The following is a 21,672-nucleotide window of genomic DNA, read 5'->3' as shown; positions in this document are numbered from 1 at the left end:
CACTTTGTAGATGTTGTCTGACTATTCTTATACATTTGTATATACTGATGAGGATCTTAAGAGAAAAAAGGATTTGAACCTTTATCATTTTAGTTTCAAGCTAAATGTATCCCTGTCTACCATTTCTCCAACTTTATTTATATAAAACAATTATATGTATAACACAATAATCATAGTTTTTTCAATTTTGTTTGTTACTGCTATATTGGTGGTTGCCGCTCATTTTTTACCTTCACGCAACTTAGATTTGGAAAAGGCTTCTCCTTACGAGTGTGGGTTTGACCCCTTAAAATCTGCTCGGGTTCCTTTTTCTTTCCGATTTTTTTTAGTGGCCATCTTATTTCTTCTTTTTGACCTAGAGATAGCTCTCTTATTTCCCTTCCCCCAAGCTCTATTTTGTTTAAACCCCTCTTTTGTCTTGTGTATAGCAACTTTATTTTTAGTAATTTTGCTTATAGGTCTCATATTTGAATGAACCCAAGGGGGATTAGACTGAGCTGAATAAAATTTATTTTCTTAATAATGATGTATCTTTTTGTATTGTCCCTGGCGGCTATTTTTTTACCTTGACTTGTAAACAAAAAACTTTATCGAAGAGTCTCTTTAATTAGGTCTATTCTTATTTCTTTTTTTGCGATTAAAATTTTAAAACTTCATTTTTCATCCCTCTGACATAAACTTTCATTCAAATTTGCAATAGACAGTCTTTCTGCCCCCCTCATAATTTTAAGCACTTGGCTAGTTCCAATTTCTTTGCTAGCTAGAATAAGTTCTACTAATAAGTATACCCCCCGCTCTCAACGAGTCTTTATTTCCACTATTTTTTTTATACTGTTAGCTCTTTTATTAACTTTTTCAGCACTAGAACTTTCCTTATTTTTTATAGCTTTTGAATCAACCTTACTCCCTACACTAGTTTTAATAACTCGATGAGGGGCGCAAAAGGAGCGATTTCAAGCTGGAGTGTACTTTATTTTTTATACTCTTGCAGGCTCCCTACCACTTTTGCTAGCAATAATATTGCTATATAATACAAGAGACTCTTTAATTTTACCCTCTATTTATCTTACCACTAACTTGTTATCATTGTCTTCTTTTTCTTTGTCAATTTGATGAGTATTTTGTTTTATTGCCTTTGTGATAAAGATGCCAATTTATGGATTTCATCTTTGATTACCTAAGGCTCACGTAGAAGCCCCCATAGCGGGGTCAATGATCCTTGCTGCCATTTTACTTAAGTTGGGAGGTTATGGTCTTATTCGGACATCTCTTGTATTTATATTCATCTCAGCTAGCCAAATATCTTTTCCTTTGATAACTTTTTGTATTTGAGGAACTTTAGTAACAAGAATTATATGCATTCGCCAAACAGATTTAAAGGCTCTTATTGCTTACTCCTCTGTTGGACATATGAGAATGGTAGCAGCAGGAATATTTACTTTATCCCCCTGAGGAATAAAAGGGGCCACAACCTTAATGATAGCACATGGGCTCATATCTTCAAGACTATTTTGCCTTGCAAATTTGCTATACGAACGAAAAGGTACCCGGACATTAGCTATAACCCGAGGATTTAAGTTAATTACACCCCTTCTTTCACTTTGGTGAATAATCACATGTGTTACTAATTTAGGGCTTCCTCCAACACCAAACTTAATAGGTGAACTTCTAATTATTAGTTCGGTCATAAGATGAAAAATAAGATCTTTTATTATTATTACTTCCGCAACAGTATTTGGGGCAGTATACTCTCTCCTTATTTTTCAAAAAACAAAAAAAAGAACTTTTCCAACATTTATTTCCAAAATCCAACCCATTAAATCTTCTGAACATATTTTAATGTTTCTTCATATTTTCCCTATTATATTTATCATAATTAACCCATCTGTATTAATAATAGCCTAAACCTTCCTGTTTTAGTAAAACTGACAAGGGCCCCCCCTTGCAAACTTTCTTAAAAAAAATTTATTGTTTATTTTATGATCCTCACTTTTTCTTATAAAAATCTGTTATCATGCCAATACTAGTTTTAAACAAACTAGAAAACCTTTTTTGACTAAAGTAGTTTAAATAAAACCCTAATTTGTGGTATTAAAATTATCAGTTAAAATCTGATCTATAGTCCGAAACTTATAGGTTTATTTTAGTCCTGCTAAGTCTTAAAATCTGTGGTTCAAATCCATAGAAGTTTCGATGCCCTTAAATTTACAAAAAATTATAGTTTCTATTAACTCTTCACTTATAATAATACTTTTATCTAGAATATTTTTTTACCAAATAATCTATTTTACTTCTTCTTTCCGTAATAAGACTTTTTACAAATTTATAGGTATTAGAACAAATAAAACGTACTCTTTTATCAGAAAGAATAAAACCTTTTTCGTCTCTCTTTTAAAGGCTTTAGCGGCTATATCCCTCTTTCCTTTGATTCTATCAATTTCCCTAGGCTCACCGGACATAGTAATTAAACTTAGAAACTGATTTTCGATTAATTCATTTTCTTTTAATTTTGAGTTACACTATGACTTAAAGTTTAACCTGTTTTTTTTTACAGCCCTAACAGTCTCTTCTTCCATAATAGAATTTTCTAATTATTATATGAAAACAGATCCCAAAAAGAATGCTTTTTTTCACCTTCTAGTAATTTTTTTACTTAATATGATTATTTTAACCCTGTCTAAAAACTTATTTTTTTTATTTATTGGTTGAGAAGGAGTTGGATTTTTATCTTTTTTACTAATAAGCTGATGGCAAACTCGAACCAATGCCAAAAAAGCTGCCCTGCAAGCCGTAATTTATAACCGAATAGGAGATATAGGCCTTTTATTATTTTTTGCCTTGGCACTTATTTCTTTTAAATCTTGGTCCCTGTCAGAGGTAGAAACAATTAAAGCAACAGAAACTTTTAGAATTAAGCTTCTTTTAATAGGAGCTTTAATAGCAGCAGCTGGAAAGTCTGCTCAATTTGGACTTCATCCTTGGCTTCCTGCTGCAATGGAAGGACCAACTCCAGTCTCAGCACTACTCCATAGATCCACTATGGTAGTTGCCGGAATATTTTTACTAATCCGAATAAGCCCTGTTTATTCAGCATGTAGAACTTTTAATAGATGATGTCTAATTCTGGGGGCAATAACCGCCATATTTGCAGCCACTACCGCTATTTCTCAGCACGACATAAAGAAGATTATTGCCTATTCTACCACCAGCCAACTAGGCCTTATGATGGTTGCAATAGGCCTTAACAACCCTAGAATTGCCCTATTTCATATTTGTACTCACGCTTTTTTTAAGGCCATGTTGTTTCTATCCTCAGGAAGAATTATTCATAGCCTCAGGGATGAACAAGATCTACGAAAGATGGGAGGACTTTTTTTTATTCTTCCAAAAACTTCTGCTTGTATAATTCTAGGGAGCCTTGCATTAGCAGGGACCCCCTTCTTGGCTGGATTTTATTCCAAGGACCTAATACTGGAAACTTCTTTAACAAGGCTATCTAACTTTTTTAGTATTTTCCTATCTCTAGTTGCAACTCTTCTTACTGCAGTCTACTCTCTTCGGATAATATTATTCTGTTTTGGGAGAATTCCTTCTTTTAACCCACTGTCTCCCACGAGAGAAGAGAATAAGAACCTAATAAAATCCCTTAATCGTCTAGCAATAGGAACCATAATCTCAGGGTGAACAATATCAACTTTTGTATTATTTAATGCCCCTATTACCCTGCAACTTGTTCTAAAGTCTTTAGCATTTGGTGTTTCTGCTATTGCGGCATTTTATGCGTACTCTTCAATTAAGTCACTGATGGCTTCCGTTTATCTTTCTTCTTTACTTTGTAATCTAAAAAGGTTTACAACTTTACAATGGTTTTATCAAAAAATGGCCCACTTTGTAACTTCTTTTGTATCTTTTTTAGCTTCCCTCACTTTGAGAACACGAAAAATAGATCAGGGTTGAAAAGAAAGCATAGGAGCTCAAGGTATAGCTTATACGTCTTCAACTATCTCCAAGACATACCAGTTAACTCAAACAGGATACATAAAGCACTACCTAACTATGTCCTCATTTATTTTTATTGCTATATTTTTTATAGTATTTCTATCATTTTAACATCTCATGCGTTGCCCATAATACCTTATATACTATAGAGCCTTCAGAACTTTATATTCTGAGCCGTATGTTATCACCAGGGCAACTATTAAAGCAATGAAAAGTATGTAACCCCCCACACCCAGGTACCATCAGACTTTTTTGTATAATTTTCCTCTTCCAATTAAATCCAGATTTCTATGCCCCATTCATCTCAGTTCGGAGAGATTAAGCACGAGATCAAAATTTAAACTAATTCATAAAACTAATATTAAAAACAAGATTGTTACTTCCTTAATTTTCCTCACCACAGGGTATCGTTCGGCGGATAAAGCCCTAGAGTATACAAACACAACTAACATCCCTCCGATATAAATCAATAATAATACCAAGGCCATGAAAGATAGCCCAACCAATCCACAGAGGATACATCCTGACATTGCCACGATTACAAGACCTAAAGCTCCATAATATGGAGATAAGCTATAAAACACAAGGGTTCTTCCGAGTAACATTAATATAAAAGTAAAGTAGAAAATCATTATATATAATAAATTATGACAGGACCCTTACGTAAGACCCACCCCTTATTCAAGATTATTAACGGATCTTTAATTGACCTTCCCAGACCAAGAAACCTATCAATTTGATGAAAATTTGGCTCTTTACTAGGACTATGCTTAATTGTACAAATAATTACTGGACTATTTCTGGCAATGCATTACACGTCCGACATTTCATTAGCTTTTTCATCTGTAAAACACATATGCCGGGATGTAAAATACGGATGGCTTCTACGAAAAACTCATGCCAACACCGCATCATTTTTTTTTATGTGCTTGTATTTTCACATAGGTCGAGGCATATATTATGGATCTTATGTTAAAAAGGAGACATGAAAAGTGGGAGTTATACTTCTTCTTCTTACTATGGCCACCGCATTTGTTGGGTATGTACTTCCCTGGGGACAAATGTCTTTCTGAGGAGCTACAGTAATTACCAACTTAGTATCAGCTGTCCCTTATGTAGGAACTACCATTGTTCAATGAATCTGAGGAGGATTTTCTGTGGACAAAGCTACCCTTACCCGATTTTTTGCTTTCCATTTTTTGTTCCCTTTTTTAATATCGGCCTTAGCAGTGGTTCATCTCCTCTTTCTTCACCAGACGGGATCAAACAACCCAACTGGTATTGAATCTACTTTTGATAAGACACCTTTTCACACTTACTTCTCTACTAAGGACCTTACCGGATTTATCATATTATTTATTGCCTTATCTTCTATAGTATTATTATCTCCAACCCTCTTAAGAGACCCTGAAAAATTTAATCCAGCTAACCCTTTAGTAACCCCTCTCCACATCCAGCCTGAGTGATACTTCCTGTTTGCATACGCAATTCTCCGCTCCATACCGAAAAAGTTAGGAGGGGTTTTAGCTTTGCTCGCTTCTATTTTGGTCTTATTTGTAGTCCCAATTCTTCACACTTCCAACAATCAAGCCAATACCTTCCGCCCAGCCTCTCAATCTTTTTTCTGAATTCTTATTTCAGTGTTTATTATCTTAACTTGGATAGGAAGACAACCCGTGGAAGAGCCCTTTATTATTCTAGGCCAAATTTCCTCTATTTTGTACTTTATGCTATTTTTACTTTTTATTCCCTTAACAGCCCAAGTTGAAAAAAATTTGATTTTTTGCAAAGATAGCTTAATAGATAAAGCAAAGCACTGAAAATGCTCCAATAAAGGTTAAAGTCCTTTTCTTAGCAACAGATTTGGTCCTAGTCTTTTTATTAACTCTCTCTATAGTGATACATGCAAGCCTTTTGGCAACACTGTGAGTAATGTCAGGATAATTATCTTTTAGAGATAGCCCTCAATAGTATCAGAATTTTACCAGAATCAAAGACACTTAGACACCCACAACTGCAGTACTTGAAATTATACAATAAGCGAAAACTTGATATAGTAATAGAGAAAACATTCCGGTTAATTATGTGCCAGCCACCGCGGTTATACATAAGGTAATAGCTAATAAAACATGGTAAAAAATGTGGTAAGAACTAGTAAAAGTAAAATAAAGATGCCCTCTAGCAGTAATAAGCTAACAGAACTTAAGTTACAATGACAACAATAAAATTTTACCTTCTCTCACCCCACTAAAGCTCTGACATAAACTGGGATTAGATACCCCACTATAGGAGCTATAAAACACCACTTCACCCGAGAACTACGAGCGAAAGCTTAAAACTCAAAGGACTTGGCGGTTTTCTAATTCTTCCTGGAGGAGCTTGCTATCTAACCGATAGTCCACGTAACACCTTACCAACTTTTGAATAAAACAGCCTGTATACCATCGTCGTCAGTTTACTTCCCGAGAAATGTAAACAAAAGGAATTAATAAACTTCTTGACGTCAGATCGAGGTGCAGCTAATAAGTTGGGGATAAGTGAGCTACAATTATAGAGATAAAGTTAAAACCTATATCTGAATAACGGGCTGATAAGCCCGTTTGAAACAGGATTCAGCAGTAATGGGTAACAGAAAATACCCATGAACCAACCCCGAAGCTCTAGAATGCGCACACATCGCCCGTCACTCTCGTCACCAGAGGAGAAAAGTCGTAACAAAGTAGGCGTATTGGAAAATGCGCCTGGAATAAATTTTTGTAGTTGAAGCAACAATAACTTTTCATGTTATAGGTTTAGGTTGGAACCCTAACAAAAATTACGCCTTAAAAGCTTAACTAAGCAGACAATCTTGTAAATTGTAAGATAAAGGTTTAAACCCTTTTTAAGGTTTTATTCTCATAGCACCAGTCCTATTAATGCAAAAAGAGAAAAAAATTTATAAAAAGACATAAAATACACAATTCTCCTCTTTTCCTCAAAAAAGAGAAAATACTCTTGCAAAAAAAATTAACCTAGTAACATCACTTTTCTCACGCAAAAACTTTTCACCCAACAAAAAGGAGAGCAAGAGATAAACTTTTTATGAAAAACCTCATAGTTCCTTTATACCCCCTCCGGGGGGGGGTAATGGTTGTATAGTTAGTACACAAATATCTTTCTACCTAAGGGCTTTCTAAACCTCTCTAGCCGCCAAACAGGAAGGTTTTCTAACTTTATGTTGTCCTTTCTATGTACCAGCCCCCCAGACGGTCCCCCGAGCAAGTAAAAAGGGATTAGTAACGGAGTTTTCTGTTTACAGTATTAGTCTATTTTTTTATATCATGCCAGTTTTAAGTAAGCACAAATTTTCACATTTTATTTTGTCACTATACGCTAAAATAAGATTTCTTGAAATTTTTTTGTAAAAAGTTTCATTTTTTTTTCAACAGTTTTTTTAGTGCTTTTTTTTAAAAATTGGCACTACTTTTCTGGTCCTTTCGTACTAAGAAAAGTACAACTTTCGTGGATAGAAACTGACCTGGCTTACGCCGGTCTGAACTCAGATCACGTAAGATTTTAATGGTCGAACAGACCAACCCTCAGAGACTGCTGCATCTCTAGGAAATCTCGATCCAACATCGAGGTCGCAAACTTTTTTATCAATATGAACTCTCCAAAAAAATTACGCTGTTATCCCTGCGGTAACTTATTCCTTTGCTCGCTATGTAGCGGATCACTTTATTTTAAAATGGTTATTTTTTATGTTTTTAGCGGAGGATTTTTATACTCCGCGATTGCCCCAATCAAAGTTAGTATATTAAAAGGCTAAGAATAAAAAATTAGATTTTATAAAATTTTTATAAGTTTAACATTAGATTTATTATTCTTTATTACCACTAATATTTTTACTAAAGCTCGACAGGGTCTTCTCGTCCTACGAGTTTATTTCCGCTTCTTCACGAAAATATAAAATTCAAGTTATAAGAAAGAGACAGCTTAACCCCAGTCTTGCCATTCATACCAGCCTCTATTTAAGAGGCAAATGATTATGCTACCTTTGCACGGTCAAGATACCGCGGCCGTTTAACTAAGTCACTGGGCAGGCAGGACCCCTTATTCATTAATTTTTTTGCAAGGGGCGATGTTTTTGGTAAACAGGCGAGGTCAACATTTGCCGAGTTCCTTTTTCTTATTTGATTAAATTTAATAATCACCTGGGTTGGAAGACATTGCTTAGAAATATTATTCCTGATTATTTTTAGTTTCTTTCCTTCCAAAGTTAGGAATGGTTAATACACAACTGATTATAATACTTTACTAATTTAAGCATATTATCTTATAATTTTATAAAAGTCTTCAATAATTCCAATAAAAACTTCGAGATCTGAGCTAACCAATATTTTATATTTTTGTAAGAAAAAGAAAAGCTTTAACGCTTTTAATTTAGTTAGATGCTATTAATCCTACTTTTCTTTTATTAAATATTTTTATAAATCATGCTCTTAATTATTTATTAAGGCTTTTTCCTTCTTGACAAATAAGCTTGTCCCTACTTGTCTGAAAATGAATTTTTATAAAAAAGTGTTTTTTTCTGTAAAGAACTTTTTATTTTATAACTTCACCATCAACTTAAATTAATTTCTTGAAGAACCAGCTATAACTTAATGCGATTAGCATTTCACATCTAATATACCCTCAAAGGACACTATTGCAACAGTGTCCTTTTTGTTTCTTATAAAACAGAGTATATTAGCTCATCAAGTTTCGGGGAACAAAACGCTCTTAGTATAATCTTACTCAACCATTATACAAAAGGTACAAGAAATAAATTTTCCTTTATTTATCTTAGATTTACACTGTTATTTCAATTTTCCTTTACAGTACTAACTATATAGCTCTTAACTAAAGTTTCTTATTACAATACTCCTTTTTAGTTTTTATTTCAATTTTTTGATTTTTATAAAATCTTTAACCGTTTTAGCTTAAAAATTTAAGGCTAATCTTTCAAATTATTAATATATAATTATTTTAGTTAATAGTAGCACCAAGATACCGGCATTAACACTAAACCAAGAATTCTAATCCTAGACAAGGCACTTAAAATTATAGTATAAGTTTTTACCTTGATAAAAGATTTTTTAGCTCTTCGCCATGAAAAAACCATCATTGAATGCTGTGGAAACAAACAAAGAACACTTTTGAAACTTATCCGAAGATAAAAAAAAAGTCTCAATAGCCTTCCTACTATTAACACAACACAGGGAGCTAATAATTTTTTAGACAGAAGACACTCTAAAGCTACAAACTTTTTTAAGAATCCGGTAAGAGGAGGCAAACCTCCTAGGGACAAGATTATTAATATCAAGATTATACCCATTATATTTTTATGGTACATCAACCGCCCTAAACAAGACAGATTAAATAATCCCGCTTCTTTATTAATTAAGAATATTCTTCTGCTTAATAAAATGTAAACTAAAAACATTACGCAACTAATGTACCATGAATAAGATAAAACTCTGCATATTCACCCTAGGTGACTAATAGAAGAAAAGGCCATTATCTTTCGAATTTGTGACTGGTTTAAGCCCCCCCATCCCCCAACTAGCACTGACAAACACCCTAAGACTGTGAGAATTTTTATTCTTAGGATACTACAAACACTTACTAGGATGATAAAAGGAGCTATCTTCTGCCAAGTGGAAAGCAATAATCCTTGAAGAAAACTTAATCCTTGGATTACATCTGGAAATCAGTAGTGACACGGAAATAAGCCTAACTTTAAGCAAAGAGCTAAAGTTAGAACTACTGACCTAAAATCTTTCAATGGACAATCAACTGACCAAGAAGAACACAACCACAATTGAACAAGAGCAACATTAAGGACCATCGCAGCCCTAAAAGCCTGCACTAAAAAATACTTTATTGTTGACTCTACTCCTCGAGGAGTAAATTGGCCACATAGTATGGGCAGTATTGAAAGAGTGTTTAACTCTAAACCCACCCAAATTGAAAATCAACTGTGACTAGAAGCTACAATGAAAACTCTTGCTATTATGTTTATTATTAAAATTAAAATAATTCTTCGATTCACAAAACTTGGAAGGAATTTAACCTTCTATAATCTAATTATCAGCTAGAGCCCCTTTCTTTAGGGATCAAGTTCTTAGCCTAACAAGCCTACCGGCAACCCTTTTTTTAGAGAAAGCAAAAATCTAAACAAAATTAACAAACTTAAAGATAAAGGAAGATACTTCTTTCAGGTTAAATACATAAGCTGATCATAACGAAACCGAGGGTAAGAAGCCCGCACCCACAAAAATAATACTACTAAGCCTGCTGTCTTTAAGATTAATCTTAATATTTTGATTGGAAATATTAACGACACAGGAGAACTCCCTCCTAAAAACAAAAGGACACTAAATAAATTCATAAAGATTATTTTGGCATATTCAGCAATAAAAAATAAGGCAAAGGGGCCCCCAGCATATTCAACATTATACCCTGACACTATTTCAGACTCTCCTTCAGTTAAATCGAAAGGTGCCCGGTTAGTTTCTGCTAAAGTAGAAATAAATCATATTGAAAACAGCGGAAAACAACAAATTCCTAATCAACAATCTTCTTGGGAATTCCTAATTAATCTTATATTAAATCCCCCAGAGTAAATTACCACTCTTAATAGAATCAAGCCTAGTCTAATTTCATAAGAAATAGTCTGAGCTACTGCCCGGACTCCCCCCAAGAAAGAGTATTTAGAGTTTGAAGACCATCCTGACCCTAGCAGGGAATAAACAGATAACCTAGATAATCCTAAAATTAAAACCAGGGATAGATTAAATTTTAAAGTTGATTGACCAACCGGGATTATTGATCACAAAAGTATTGCTAAGAAAAGAAACAACGCTGGAGAGGAATAGAATAGATAAGGAGAAGCATTTGAAGGCTTTAAAGTTTCCTTTATTAATAGCTTAAACCCGTCTGCAATAGGCTGGAGTAAACCGTAAGGTCCAACAATTTTTGGTCCCTTGCGAAGCTGCATATAGCCTAGTACCTTACGCTCTATTAAAGTGAGTAAAGCTACAGCTAGTAATACAGGGACAATAAAACCTACGGAGTTTAAAAACAATAAAAGTACAGACACAGTTGGAGAGAGGATTTGAACCCCTGGTAAAGAAATCTTAGGATTCTCGCATTAACCGCTTTGCTACTTCAACAATTTTTTAATTACATATAAATAAATATGTTTTATTTCATCCTTGACTTTTGACAAGGCCTTTTTGATTGGAAATCAAATATACTGATATATTAATAAAACCTTCTGGCAAGAAAAGGAATTAAACCTTTGTTTATAAATTTACAATTTAATGCATTAACTTTCTGCCACCCTGCCTTCAAGAAACTAGTTAAACTAATAACACTGGATTGTCAGACCGGAGTAACTGGTAAACAATCCAGTGTTTCTTGAGAGATAAAGAGAGGTTTTTATCCTTCTATTTTTGAGGTATGAACCCAAAAGCTTTACATTTAGCTTACTTTACCCAGATTAAGGGCTATGGTTAAATTTTACCTTCCTCGCAGAGCTTGTTAATCTAAGCATCTCTTTTACACAGAGAAGAAGTTTGTGAAATTCGAACTGTTTGGAAGTTTTGGCGGATAAGGTGGCCGCATCTATAGATTTGCAATCTAATATGTTAATTACACTACAAAACCTTAAAGACTAAGAGAGTTTCACTCTTAATGAAAACTTTGAAGGTTTTTAGTTTGTTAACTTAAATCTCTTTTATATATAGTGAATTTAGTTTAATAGATAAAACATTTGCTTTGCAAGCAAACTTTGAAAGTTTAAGTCCTTCAATCCACAAAACTAGAGAAAGGGTTTGAACCTTTGATATGAGAACCTAAATCTCAAGCATTAACCGCTTTGCTACTCAAGCCTGAGCTGGCAAGTATTGATCTTGCTATCTTTTAGTTAACGGCCAAACGCCTTTCCACTAGGCTACAACTCAAGTTAGAAAGTAGTTTAATTAGTAAAACCAAGAAATTTGAATTCTTGAACACAAGTGCAATCCTTGTCTTTCTAGGTCAGAAGAACAAGACTCAAACTTGCTTCTACAACTCCCAAAGCTATAATTTTTAGTAAACTATCTCCTGATTTTATTATATATAATAAATTATAAAACATGCAACTAAGACGCTGACTATTTTCTACTAAACATAAGGACATTGGTACTCTTTATCTAATATTTGGAGCTTGAGCTGGTATGATTGGAACTGCTATGAGAGTAATAATTCGTACTGAGCTCGCACAACCGGGATCTTTACTTCAAGATGATCAAATTTATAAAGTTATAGTAACTGCTCATGCTCTTGTAATGATATTTTTTATGGTGATGCCTATTATGATAGGAGGATTTGGTAAATGACTAATTCCTCTTATGATAGGGGCCCCAGATATGGCATTTCCCCGCATGAAAAAAATGAGATTTTGACTAATACCCCCTTCTTTCTTACTCCTTCTAGCTTCCGCTGGAGTTGAGAGAGGAGCTGGAACTGGCTGAACGATTTATCCTCCTTTATCTAGAGGACTAGCTCATGCGGGAGGATCCGTTGATCTTGCTATCTTTTCTTTGCATTTGGCAGGGGCTTCTTCTATTTTAGCCTCCATAAAATTTATTACAACAATCATCAAAATGCGAACTCCTGGTATGTCTTTTGATCGACTTCCTCTTTTTGTGTGATCAGTATTTGTAACTGCTTTTCTTCTATTACTTTCTCTTCCTGTTTTAGCTGGAGCTATTACTATGCTCTTAACAGACCGAAAAGTTAATACAACCTTTTTCGACCCTGCTGGAGGAGGGGACCCCATACTTTTTCAACATTTATTCTGATTTTTTGGACACCCCGAAGTTTATATTCTTATTCTTCCTGGGTTTGGAATGATTTCTCACGTGATAGCACACTACGCAGGTAAGAATGAACCTTTTGGTTATTTAGGAATGGTCTACGCAATAATCTCCATAGGGATTTTAGGATTCCTTGTATGAGCTCACCATATGTTTACTGTTGGGATGGACGTAGATACTCGGGCTTACTTTACCGCCGCTACTATGATTATAGCTGTCCCTACCGGGATTAAGGTATTTAGTTGAATGGCCACCCTGCAGGGAAGAAAACTACGATGGGATACTCCTCTTCTTTGAGCACTAGGGTTTGTATTTTTATTTACCATAGGAGGACTAACCGGAGTAGTTTTAGCTAATTCTTCCATTGATATAATTCTTCACGACACATACTACGTTGTTGCCCACTTTCACTACGTATTATCCATGGGGGCCGTCTTTGCAATATTTGCTGGCTTTACCCATTGATTTCCACTATTTTCTGGAGTAAGCTTACACCCTCTGTGAAGAAAGGTTCATTTTGCGGTAATGTTTATTGGTGTTAACCTTACTTTCTTCCCTCAACATTTTTTAGGTTTAGCCGGAATGCCCCGACGTTATTCCGACTACCCAGATGCTTATACCTTATGAAATACAGTTTCTTCTATTGGTTCCACAATTTCTTTAATAGCCACCCTCATATTTTTATTTTTAATTTGGGAAGCTTTCTCTACTAAGCGGGCACCTCTCCACCCAGAGTTTTCATCCTCTTCCTTAGAATGACAATACTCCTCTTTTCCCCCTTCACATCACACTTTTGATGAAACTCCCTCTACTGTATACTTGATTAAGTAAAAAGCTAGTTTAAGTAAAACTTTTGGTTTCGACCCAAAATATTTTGGTAATTACCCCAAAGCTTTTGTATTTCATCATATGTTACTATTGTTATAAGAATTTTTTACATTGGTATTCTTGGAATTTTGTTAAAACGCCTTCACCTCTTGTCCATTCTCTTATGCCTTGAACTCTTGATGGTTTCACTTTTTATAGGCTTTGTAATAATATCCGCTAAATTGGCCAACAACCTTCTTTTGTCAAAAAACCTTATTTTACTAACCTTATCTGCGTGCGAAGCTAGAGCAGGTTTATCTTTAATGGTAGCCCTCTCTCGAACCCACAAATCTGACCTTGTCTCGTCGATTAAAATATTACAACAATAAATGGCAAACTGAACCCAACTAGGACTACAAGATGCATCTTCTCCCCTTATGGAGGAGTTAATTTACTTTCACGACTATACCTTGATTATTCTTACTCTTATCACTATTCTAGTATTTTATGGATTAGCCTCACTTATAGTGTCCTCCAACACCAAACGATTTTTTTTAGAGGGCCAAACCCTTGAAACTATATGAACTGTTATACCTGCAGTTATACTAATATTTATTGCTCTTCCTTCTTTGCAACTGTTATACCTGATTGATGAAGTTAATAAACCATTTTTAACTATTAAGGCCATAGGGCATCAATGATATTGAAGGTATGAATATGCCGATTACCGAGACCTTGAGTTTGACTCTTATATGATTCCCACTAATGATCTTAAGCTCGGAAATCCCCGCCTTCTAGAAGTAGATAATCGTTTGACCTTACCTGCACAAACACCTATTCGAGTATTAGTTACTTCTTCTGACGTTTTACATTCTTGAACCGTTCCTTCTTTAGGAATTAAGATGGATGCCGTACCAGGACGACTTAACCAAGTTAAATTTTTTATATCTCGATGTGGGCTGTTTTATGGTCAATGCTCAGAAATATGCGGAGCAAACCATAGTTTTATGCCAATAGTAATAGAATCCGTTAAATTTTCTTCATTCGAGAACTGAGTCTCCAGATTCCTAAAAGAATAAACTTTGATAAGCTTATAATGGCAAGCATTAAACTCTTAATTTAAATCAAAGTGATCTCACCACCCACTATCAAAGAAAAATGCCTCAGTTAGAACTAGTATCCTGATTTTTTAACTTCGCCCTGGCCTGATTTTTTTTGTTTATAGTAGTATCTATTATTATTAAGAAAAACTTCCCATCAACTAACTATAATTCAGTTACGGTAACTCCTAACGTATCAGCTTCAAAAAAATGACTATGAACTTAAATAGAATTTTTGGACAATTCTCCCCTGATTATTTTTTATTAGTCCCTATGACTTTAGCTTCTATGTTTATGGCTATTTCCTGACTTTTTTTCTCTAACTCAACAAAATGATTACCTACCCGAATTGGTTTCTCATTTTTAACTTTTAATCAAGCCGTAATAAAGACAATATTTCAACAAACTAATCCTAATTCAATAACTTGAGTTCCTATTATTACTTCAGTATTTATTCTTTTATTTTCTGTTAAAGTACTAGGACTACTTCCCTATGCTTTTACTGCAACTAGTCACATATCTTTGACATACAGAATAGGGATCCCAATATGAATGTCTGTTAACATTCTAGGCTTTTATTTATCTTTTAATGCCCGATTGAGACATTTAGTTCCTCAGGGGACTCCTAGATTTCTTATTCCTTTAATGGTAATAATTGAAACTCTTAGACTTTTTGCACAACCTATTGCTCTAGGCCTCCGATTGGCCGCCAATTTAACAGCTGGCCATCTTCTTATATATTTAATGTCAACCGCAATCTGAGTATTAATGAATAACGTTACAATAGCCAGACTTACATTTATAATATTTGTATTACTATTTCTATTAGAAATAGGAGTAGCCTGCATCCAAGCGTATGTATTTACAGCCCTAATTCACTTTTATTTAGTACAAAATTTATAAATTATGACCCACCAGCACCCATACCACCTAGTTGACCAAAGCCCTTGACCTCTAACAGGAGCAATAAGGGCATTAATGATGACTTCTGGCCTGATTCTTTGATTTCATATTAACAACACCCTACTTTTTATTTTAGGCTCAGTGCTACTAATTTTAACAATTATAAACTGATGACGAGATATTATTCGAGAAGCAACTTTTCAAGGATTTCACACCTTATCTGTTAGAAAGGGCTTACGATATGGAATGGTTTTATTTATAACTTCTGAAGTATGCTTTTTTTTTGCATTCTTTTGGGCTTTTTTTCACAGAAGACTTGCTCCAACCGTAGAACTAGGAGTATCATGACCTCCAGCAGGGATTACTCCTATCAAACCTTTTTTAGTCCCTTTACTTAAAACGGCCGTGCTTCTTTCCTCAGGAGTTACCGTAACTTGAGCCCACCACAGCATTCTTTCAGGAAATCGTACTGAAGCTATCCAAAGTCTTCTCTTAACAGTTATTTTGGGAATTTATTTTTCTATTCTTCAAGCTTGAGAATACTTTGACTCCCCCTTCACAATCGCCGACAGAGTGTACGGGTCTACTTTTTTTGTGGCAACAGGATTTCATGGACTACATGTACTCATAGGAACAGCCTTTTTAGCTGTATGCCTCTTTCGATTATACAATTTCCATTTTTCAAAGCACCACCATTTTGGTTTTGAAGCCGCTTCTTGATACTGACACTTTGTAGATGTTGTCTGACTATTCTTATACATTTGTATATACTGATGAGGATCTTAAGAGAAAAAAGGATTTGAACCTTTATCATTTTAGTTTCAAGCTAAATGTATCCCTGTCTACCATTTCTCCAACTTTATTTATATAAAACAATTATATGTATAACACAATAATCATAGTTTTTTCAATTTTGTTTGTTACTGCTATATTGGTGGTTGCCGCTCATTTTTTACCTTCACGCAACTTAGATTTGGAAAAGGCTTCTCCTTACGAGTGTGGGTTTGACCCCTTAAAATCTGCTCGGGTTCCTTTTTCTTTCCGATTTTTTTTAGTGGCCATCTTATTTCTTCTTTTTGACCTAGAGATAGCTCTCTTATTTCCCTTCCCCCAAGCTCTATTTTGTTTAAACCCCTCTTTTGTCTTGTGTATAGCAACTTTATTTTTAGTAATTTTGCTTATAGGTCTCATATTTGAATGAACCCAAGGGGGATTAGACTGAGCTGAATAAAATTTATTTTCTTAATAATGATGTATCTTTTTGTATTGTCCCTGGCGGCTATTTTTTTACCTTGACTTGTAAACAAAAAACTTTATCGAAGAGTCTCTTTAATTAGGTCTATTCTTATTTCTTTTTTTGCGATTAAAATTTTAAAACTTCATTTTTCATCCCTCTGACATAAACTTTCATTCAAATTTGCAATAGACAGTCTTTCTGCCCCCCTCATAATTTTAAGCACTTGGCTAGTTCCAATTTCTTTGCTAGCTAGAATAAGTTCTACTAATAAGTATACCCCCCGCTCTCAACGAGTCTTTATTTCCACTATTTTTTTTATACTGTTAGCTCTTTTATTAACTTTTTCAGCACTAGAACTTTCCTTATTTTTTATAGCTTTTGAATCAACCTTACTCCCTACACTAGTTTTAATAACTCGATGAGGGGCGCAAAAGGAGCGATTTCAAGCTGGAGTGTACTTTATTTTTTATACTCTTGCAGGCTCCCTACCACTTTTGCTAGCAATAATATTGCTATATAATACAAGAGACTCTTTAATTTTACCCTCTATTTATCTTACCACTAACTTGTTATCATTGTCTTCTTTTTCTTTGTCAATTTGATGAGTATTTTGTTTTATTGCCTTTGTGATAAAGATGCCAATTTATGGATTTCATCTTTGATTACCTAAGGCTCACGTAGAAGCCCCCATAGCGGGGTCAATGATCCTTGCTGCCATTTTACTTAAGTTGGGAGGTTATGGTCTTATTCGGACATCTCTTGTATTTATATTCATCTCAGCTAGCCAAATATCTTTTCCTTTGATAACTTTTTGTATTTGAGGAACTTTAGTAACAAGAATTATATGCATTCGCCAAACAGATTTAAAGGCTCTTATTGCTTACTCCTCTGTTGGACATATGAGAATGGTAGCAGCAGGAATATTTACTTTATCCCCCTGAGGAATAAAAGGGGCCACAACCTTAATGATAGCACATGGGCTCATATCTTCAAGACTATTTTGCCTTGCAAATTTGCTATACGAACGAAAAGGTACCCGGACATTAGCTATAACCCGAGGATTTAAGTTAATTACACCCCTTCTTTCACTTTGGTGAATAATCACATGTGTTACTAATTTAGGGCTTCCTCCAACACCAAACTTAATAGGTGAACTTCTAATTATTAGTTCGGTCATAAGATGAAAAATAAGATCTTTTATTATTATTACTTCCGCAACAGTATTTGGGGCAGTATACTCTCTCCTTATTTTTCAAAAAACAAAAAAAAGAACTTTTCCAACATTTATTTCCAAAATCCAACCCATTAAATCTTCTGAACATATTTTAATGTTTCTTCATATTTTCCCTATTATATTTATCATAATTAACCCATCTGTATTAATAATAGCCTAAACCTTCCTGTTTTAGTAAAACTGACAAGGGCCCCCCCTTGCAAACTTTCTTAAAAAAAATTTATTGTTTATTTTATGATCCTCACTTTTTCTTATAAAAATCTGTTATCATGCCAATACTAGTTTTAAACAAACTAGAAAACCTTTTTTGACTAAAGTAGTTTAAATAAAACCCTAATTTGTGGTATTAAAATTATCAGTTAAAATCTGATCTATAGTCCGAAACTTATAGGTTTATTTTAGTCCTGCTAAGTCTTAAAATCTGTGGTTCAAATCCATAGAAGTTTCGATGCCCTTAAATTTACAAAAAATTATAGTTTCTATTAACTCTTCACTTATAATAATACTTTTATCTAGAATATTTTTTTACCAAATAATCTATTTTACTTCTTCTTTCCGTAATAAGACTTTTTACAAATTTATAGGTATTAGAACAAATAAAACGTACTCTTTTATCAGAAAGAATAAAACCTTTTTCGTCTCTCTTTTAAAGGCTTTAGCGGCTATATCCCTCTTTCCTTTGATTCTATCAATTTCCCTAGGCTCACCGGACATAGTAATTAAACTTAGAAACTGATTTTCGATTAATTCATTTTCTTTTAATTTTGAGTTACACTATGACTTAAAGTTTAACCTGTTTTTTTTTACAGCCCTAACAGTCTCTTCTTCCATAATAGAATTTTCTAATTATTATATGAAAACAGATCCCAAAAAGAATGCTTTTTTTCACCTTCTAGTAATTTTTTTACTTAATATGATTATTTTAACCCTGTCTAAAAACTTATTTTTTTTATTTATTGGTTGAGAAGGAGTTGGATTTTTATCTTTTTTACTAATAAGCTGATGGCAAACTCGAACCAATGCCAAAAAAGCTGCCCTGCAAGCCGTAATTTATAACCGAATAGGAGATATAGGCCTTTTATTATTTTTTGCCTTGGCACTTATTTCTTTTAAATCTTGGTCCCTGTCAGAGGTAGAAACAATTAAAGCAACAGAAACTTTTAGAATTAAGCTTCTTTTAATAGGAGCTTTAATAGCAGCAGCTGGAAAGTCTGCTCAATTTGGACTTCATCCTTGGCTTCCTGCTGCAATGGAAGGACCAACTCCAGTCTCAGCACTACTCCATAGATCCACTATGGTAGTTGCCGGAATATTTTTACTAATCCGAATAAGCCCTGTTTATTCAGCATGTAGAACTTTTAATAGATGATGTCTAATTCTGGGGGCAATAACCGCCATATTTGCAGCCACTACCGCTATTTCTCAGCACGACATAAAGAAGATTATTGCCTATTCTACCACCAGCCAACTAGGCCTTATGATGGTTGCAATAGGCCTTAACAACCCTAGAATTGCCCTATTTCATATTTGTACTCACGCTTTTTTTAAGGCCATGTTGTTTCTATCCTCAGGAAGAATTATTCATAGCCTCAGGGATGAACAAGATCTACGAAAGATGGGAGGACTTTTTTTTATTCTTCCAAAAACTTCTGCTTGTATAATTCTAGGGAGCCTTGCATTAGCAGGGACCCCCTTCTTGGCTGGATTTTATTCCAAGGACCTAATACTGGAAACTTCTTTAACAAGGCTATCTAACTTTTTTAGTATTTTCCTATCTCTAGTTGCAACTCTTCTTACTGCAGTCTACTCTCTTCGGATAATATTATTCTGTTTTGGGAGAATTCCTTCTTTTAACCCACTGTCTCCCACGAGAGAAGAGAATAAGAACCTAATAAAATCCCTTAATCGTCTAGCAATAGGAACCATAATCTCAGGGTGAACAATATCAACTTTTGTATTATTTAATGCCCCTATTACCCTGCAACTTGTTCTAAAGTCTTTAGCATTTGGTGTTTCTGCTATTGCGGCATTTTATGCGTACTCTTCAATTAAGTCACTGATGGCTTCCGTTTATCTTTCTTCTTTACTTTGTAATCTAAAAAGGTTTACAACTTTACAATGGTTTTATCAAAAAATGGCCCACTTTGTAACTTCTTTTGTATCTTTTTTAGCTTCCCTCACTTTGAGAACACGAAAAATAGATCAGGGTTGAAAAGAAAGCATAGGAGCTCAAGGTATAGCTTATACGTCTTCAACTATCTCCAAGACATACCAGTTAACTCAAACAGGATACATAAAGCACTACCTAACTATGTCCTCATTTATTTTTATTGCTATATTTTTTATAGTATTTCTATCATTTTAACATCTCATGCGTTGCCCATAATACCTTATATACTATAGAGCCTTCAGAACTTTATATTCTGAGCCGTATGTTATCACCAGGGCAACTATTAAAGCAATGAAAAGTATGTAACCCCCCACACCCAGGTACCATCAGACTTTTTTGTATAATTTTCCTCTTCCAATTAAATCCAGATTTCTATGCCCCATTCATCTCAGTTCGGAGAGATTAAGCACGAGATCAAAATTTAAACTAATTCATAAAACTAATATTAAAAACAAGATTGTTACTTCCTTAATTTTCCTCACCACAGGGTATCGTTCGGCGGATAAAGCCCTAGAGTATACAAACACAACTAACATCCCTCCGATATAAATCAATAATAATACCAAGGCCATGAAAGATAGCCCAACCAATCCACAGAGGATACATCCTGACATTGCCACGATTACAAGACCTAAAGCTCCATAATATGGAGATAAGCTATAAAACACAAGGGTTCTTCCGAGTAACATTAATATAAAAGTAAAGTAGAAAATCATTATATATAATAAATTATGACAGGACCCTTACGTAAGACCCACCCCTTATTCAAGATTATTAACGGATCTTTAATTGACCTTCCCAGACCAAGAAACCTATCAATTTGATGAAAATTTGGCTCTTTACTAGGACTATGCTTAATTGTACAAATAATTACTGGACTATTTCTGGCAATGCATTACACGTCCGACATTTCATTAGCTTTTTCATCTGTAAAACACATATGCCGGGATGTAAAATACGGATGGCTTCTACGAAAAACTCATGCCAACACCGCATCATTTTTTTTTATGTGCTTGTATTTTCACATAGGTCGAGGCATATATTATGGATCTTATGTTAAAAAGGAGACATGAAAAGTGGGAGTTATACTTCTTCTTCTTACTATGGCCACCGCATTTGTTGGGTATGTACTTCCCTGGGGACAAATGTCTTTCTGAGGAGCTACAGTAATTACCAACTTAGTATCAGCTGTCCCTTATGTAGGAACTACCATTGTTCAATGAATCTGAGGAGGATTTTCTGTGGACAAAGCTACCCTTACCCGATTTTTTGCTTTCCATTTTTTGTTCCCTTTTTTAATATCGGCCTTAGCAGTGGTTCATCTCCTCTTTCTTCAC

Source organism: Asterias amurensis, chromosome 5 (genome assembly GCF_032118995.1).
Source record: "Asterias amurensis chromosome 5, ASM3211899v1".
Taxonomy (NCBI): domain Eukaryota; kingdom Metazoa; phylum Echinodermata; class Asteroidea; order Forcipulatida; family Asteriidae; genus Asterias; species Asterias amurensis.
The sequence above is the reverse complement of the archived record's forward strand: the minus strand, read 5'-3'. Positions refer to the sequence as shown.